We start from the raw sequence: 6000 nt of genomic DNA, 5'->3' as shown, positions 1-6000 counted from the left end.
GTGTCTTATGCAAAAATTGCTTGGATGCTTACAAGGCCTCAGGTAGATGGCAGGGGTCTTGAACCAGGGGATGGTATGGAAAAAACAGACAGAGCCTGCGTGAGGTTCTGTGAATGGTCAGAACTGTTGGCAACACCCACTGCGTCGGACGCAGTCAGGGATATATAAGCAGCTGCGGCTTGGAGAAGGGGTCTCCAGGCTGCTTTAAGAGGCTCTCGCCATGCGGTTTTGAGAAGGAGAGGAGATCCATGCGGTTTGCGGGAAGAGGGCCGTTTACAAGGAGGCTGAGAATCCAGGAGGTTCTGCATTGAGAGCTGGAGGGCACCACAGCACAGAAAGGACCTCCCCAATCAGAATTGAGTGATTGGCAGCTGCTGGTAAAGCTGAACTGTGTTTGGAAAGTAGGGAAACGGTGTTTCTGACCTTCCTAAGACTGGCCAGGTTTAGTGGGGGAGGCAAGGATATGTGTTTATGGGTGTTTTAAAGAACATAAGACTTAACAGCAGAAATCGGCAAATAATCTAAATCTATATAACTTAAATAAACAATTATTTTTCTTTTCACTAAACTCTGGTATTGAGAATTATAATTCTGGTGGCACGCAATCGGGTCCCTAACTAAAGAGCCTGTGGGTTTGTTTTCAATTGGAGCTGCCCAGGGGTTCTGTTACATAATTGGTAGGTACAAAATAGACAGGGGCATGTTAAGAATAGTAAAGGAAATGGAGAAACCAAAGAACTTGTATGCATGACCCATGGACATGAAATCAGGAGTGGGATTGCTGGAGGAAAGAGGAGTACTGGGCAGAGAGTGGAAAAGGGGGAAAAATTGGGACAACTGTAATAGCATGATCAATAAAATATGCTTAAAAAAAAGAATCTACACAGGGCTAGTTTGAGAGTTTGCTGATTATGGACCCTATTAACTTTTGGCTATGTGACGCCTGGTAAGAATAAAATATTACTTACTCTTATTAAGGAACACAAATTCAACTGAGTAAATTTAAAGATATAACTGGCTTTATTGAACAGCTCATGAATCCCATCTAGTAAGTAGAAAGGAGGAGTTGTACAAAATGGGAGGTTTTTATAGGCAGAAAGAGGGTGGGACAAGGAAGTTAAAAGAGTGGATTATTTCTGGCATGGTTACCTTCCCTTAGAATAAGACAGGGGTTTTATCAGGTAGATTAATTCCCTAGTGCTGAGCAAGAAATTCCAGACTGAGTTCTTTAAAATTCCACTAGTGGGAGAGGCTGAAACTGTAATCAAGCCAGTATTAAGTGTTGGTGGGGCTTAGCACAAGCGACTTCATTTGGGGGCTGCTTTTCCTTTTTCTATTTCTTTCTTATTAAATTGATTTTTAGAGAGAAACACCTACTTGTTATTCCACTTATTTATGCCTTCATTGGTTGATTCTGGTATGTGCCCTGACAGCATCGAACCCTCAGCCCTGGCTTATCAGGACAACACTCCTACCAACTGAGCTACCTGGCCAGGGCAGGCCTGTTGTTTCTTCTTAACACTTTCTCTTGTCTTGGCCTCATTCATATCATTATCTTTCTCTCTGTCTCTGTCTCTGTTTCTCTCTCTCTCTGTATCACATACGTGCACATGCGCACACCACAATTTTGAGGAGAAAACAAACATTTTGCTTTTGAATATGCCTTATTGCAGGCTGTCATGATCACTTACAGACAAATATTTGGTTTATAGATATTCTTCTTCAGGGCTTTTAGTTTTGCTTTGTTTGCTCTCTTTACCAAGCAAGCACCTCTAATATTGCTAACCAGATGAGCAGCTAAAAAAATCACTTAATTTTTCCTTTTCTGTAGAAACTGAGATAGTTTTTAAAGTGGTCTCAGGGGTTCTATGGTGGGAGGAGATAGGCTGAAAGCCAGTCACTTTCTATTGGTCCTCTGAGGGGCAGCCCCTTGAGCTGTTATCACCCCATACCAACGTCCTTTGAAATTCAAAGTAGCTTTTCAGACATTTACCTTTCCAGGAATTGCTCCCCTTTGCCCAGCTTCAGGAAACAGTTTTTATTTTTCTCCTTGAGTATCAAGCTTTTAAAATCCTCACCCAAGAATATGTTTATTGATTTGAGAAAGAAAGAGAGAGAGAAACATTGATCAGTTGCTTCCCACGTATGCCACAACCAGAGGTAGAACCTGCAATGCAGGTATGTGCCCAGATTGGGAATCAAGCTCACAGCCTTTGGGTGTGCAGGACAACACTCCAATGCTCCAACTAACTGAGCCACCAGGCAAGGACTTAAATATGTATTTTTAAAATAGTTAATTTATTTTTTTGAGAGAAGGGAAAGGAGAGAGAAAGAGAGGGAGAGAAACATCAATGTGTGGTTGCCTCTTGCGTGCTCCCAACTGGTAACCTGGCCTGCAACCCAGGCATGTGCGCTGACTGGGAATCAAACCAGTGACCCTTTGTTTCTCAGGCTAGCACTCAATCCACTGAGCCACACCAGCCAGGACTGAATATCTATTTTTAATGCAAAGACTTCTTTATCATGAAAACTTTCAGCTTTTACATGTGTGGTGACATGGCGAGAGCTCAGGTGGCTTTCACAAGTAGGTCTGCCCTTGAGAAATGAGTGCTGAGGGCAGGGCTCTATCCTTGAGGTTTTGTTCTCATCCAGATGCCTGCCTTGGGCCTGCTTTTGATGGCCCCACTATCTAGGCCCCCTCTAGCTGTCTCCTGGCCACCCAGAGCAGCACCCCCTACAGGCACCTACAGGGGACCTGTGTTTCCTACCCTCAGGGTCAAGTCCATGAAGATAATTTATTCACCTGATAAATAAATCCCTGCTAGTAGGAAAGGACCAGATAAGTGCCTTTTGTCCTTTCCTTTTATAAAGAAAATATAGCCATTCACTCACTAATGTGGATTTATTATTTATGCCAAATGTTTATCTCTACCATATTCTGCACACTGGCAGGAAAACAACAGCAAAGAGCCAGTTTTAAAGGAAAAAAACCCCAACACTTTACTAAAGTACAATTTACATACAGTAAAATTCACTCATTTAAAGTATCAATTTGATGAGTTTTGACAAATGTATATACCCATCTAACTGTTATCATAATTAAGATATAGACTTATTCCATCAACCCAACTCAAAAATTCCCTTTATGCTCCTTCACAGTCAATCCCTCACTATCCCCCTGGTTGTCCTGCAACCCTGAGCCTTACTGGTCACTTTCCAATATTATAGCTTAGATTTGCCTATTGAATTTTGTATAAGTGGAATATGCAGCATGCATTCCTTTTTGTTTGGCTTCTGTTGCACACTATAATATTTTCAAGGTTCTTCCACATTGTTGTATGTATCAATATTTCATTCCTTTTGATTGTTGAGTAGTATTTCATTGTAAAAACTTATCACAATTTGTTTATCCATTTACCTGTTGATGAGTATTTAGGTTTATATTATATGAATACTGCAAATAAAGCTACAATAAACATTCATGTACAAGTATTTGTATGGACATATGCCTTCATTTATTTTGGGTAAAATACATAGGAGTGGAATGGTTGGTTTTTATGGGGGGTATAAGCTTAACTTTTAAAGAAATGGGACAGTTAATATAAATCTCATTTTTAGATATCAAGTCCACATCATATACCAAGAATTTCAGCTTGCTGTTCTTGTGGCTTAATTGGAAAGAACTCTTATAAGAGTCATTAGTCTGTGGTTATGCCTGAGTAGCTTAGTTCCAGACCTGGATTTCAAAAAAGGGGTCATTTAGCTTTCCTTCACTTCAATTCGCTAATCTTTAAATTGGGCTAGTAATTTCTTATAACAGTCAAAAATTGAAAGTAGTCTCAGAATCCATAATTAGGAGACTGATCACAGAAAATACATTCCTAAATTGGAATACTATATAGCCATTACAAATGAGAATGTAGCGCTGGCTGTCATGCCTTGGTGGATTGGGTGCTGGCCTGTGAACCAAAAGGTTGCAGGTTCAATTCCCAGTCAGGCACATGCCTGGGTTGCGGGCCAGGTCCCCAGATGGGGGTGTGCTAGAGGCAACCAATTGATGTTTGTCTCATACATCAATGTTCCTCTCCCTCTCTGTTTCCCTCCCTTCTACTCTCTCTAAAAATAAATAAATAAAATATTTTTTAAAAATGAGAATGTATATTTATGTTTATTGGTGTAGAGAGTTATTTTCAGTGTGCTCTTAATGAAAAAAAAAATAGGCTAGTTAGGTGGCTATAGTATGATGCCACTGAGGCAAATTATACAAATGTAGAGTTATACAAAAGATATTTTACAAAAATAGTGGTTATCTGTGGGTAGTAGGATTTAGGGTGATTTTTCACCTTCTTCTTTATAATATTCTATATTACTTAATTTTATTTACAACAAACATGTATGAGTCTTTGCAAAATAATAAAGCTATTAAACCAATAAATAAATACAACCTGTTTTTCCTGCAAATGAGATGAGATGAGAGAATGAATAGATATGTTGAAAACTATAAGGTGTTATTATGTAAATTTAAAGTGTCACTATTAATATTAGTATTTATTATTCCAATCTCCACTGGCAGGATCCTGGAAATTATCAAAGAAACAAAATAATGGTTCCATAATAATGGAGAAAGTAATAATAGTTCCATAAAAACAGTCAGGCTGAACATGGTGAAATGTAAACTTAGAACCGAGAGAAAACTGGAGTAGAGAGGAGGGTGCAGGTTCTTTCTGAGCCTTGGGATTAAATCCTGGCTTTCTCACCTCTGTGTCTCCTCGGACACACTATTTAAACTCTCACTCTCCATGTCTTTAACTGCAAAATGAGAATAATAATAATATTGATCTTATTTTGTTGTGATGGTTGAATGACTCAAATTAAAGTGATGGGCTTTTAGCACATGGTTGGCATTATGTATTTGTTCCTCTTGTCCTCCTCTTTTTTCTTACATCTACCTAGCATGTAGACAGCAAGATGCTACACACATTATAACCCAGTTGGAAAAAAGAGTGATTATAATAAAATGAGAGGGGTTGTGGATTTTTTGTTTTTTGTTTTTACATGAGGGAGATGTAAGGAGTTGGTGTTTACTTGTAAGATGTTTTGGCTCTGTTAAGATAAAGGGACCAAAAAGACAAGAAAAAGAGAGAAAAGAATGTGCTGCTTCTGGATGTATCTAGGTCAAGGTGTTACCGGACAGGCACTGGCCTGGAGCAGGTCCGCCTCAGGCTCGCCTGTAGTGTGTGGGTTCTTGACTTCAGGCAGGAAAGATTTCACAGCACGAATTCAGGTGATTTTGATAGTGTGTTTACTAAGGCTGGGGACAGTGACACAAAGAAAAGACTCAGGGTAGAAGAGGTAACAGGAGAGAGCCTACGCAGTGATCTGCTTTGGCTCCCTCGAAAAGTTATAGAAAAGGAGTGACTCAGGCAGGGCTGTTAGCTCACTGAGAAGTGAAGATCACAGACAGAAGTGAGCCAAGGCGGGGCTGCTTTTAGCTCACTGGGAGGTCAAAGCAAAAGGGGGGCCCTGGAAACAGGATCAGGGTAAGCCCGGGTCGAGCTGCCGCTGCCCGCTTCTGCCCTGGCTGTGAGTGTCCTGGGGACCCTTAGAGTTTAGGAGGAAATAAAAGGTTCATGCCCTAGAAGGAGCGTGGGACTGCTCTGTAGGGAGCAGCACCGTGTCTTTCTCCTGAGGGCTTTTTACCTTTCTTTTGCAGGTGAGAATCTTAGGGGAGGGTTTCAGCAGAATATTCATCAGCTTTTCACGTGCATTTTTAATATGCTGAGTGTCAAAATGAGAAGATGCAGGGGTTTGGAGAATATTCTTTGGTCCTCTATACTGTTTTACTTTTATCTTGGGTCTGGCTTTTAATGAGGTTTTTGTTTAGTTCCCCTGACTTCATCTGTCCTCGGGTTCAGCTGGCACAAATGACATTAATTGGGTCTCTGTTCTCTATCTCCCAGACCAGGGAGATTTGAGCTATGTATTTTCTGGTTAGGGAGG

The sequence above is a fragment of the Furipterus horrens genome, unplaced genomic scaffold (assembly GCF_987537825.1).
Source record: "Furipterus horrens unplaced genomic scaffold, mFurHor1.1.pri manual_scaffold_6, whole genome shotgun sequence".
Classification (NCBI taxonomy): domain Eukaryota; kingdom Metazoa; phylum Chordata; class Mammalia; order Chiroptera; family Furipteridae; genus Furipterus; species Furipterus horrens.
The sequence above is the reverse complement of the archived record's forward strand: the minus strand, read 5'-3'. Positions refer to the sequence as shown.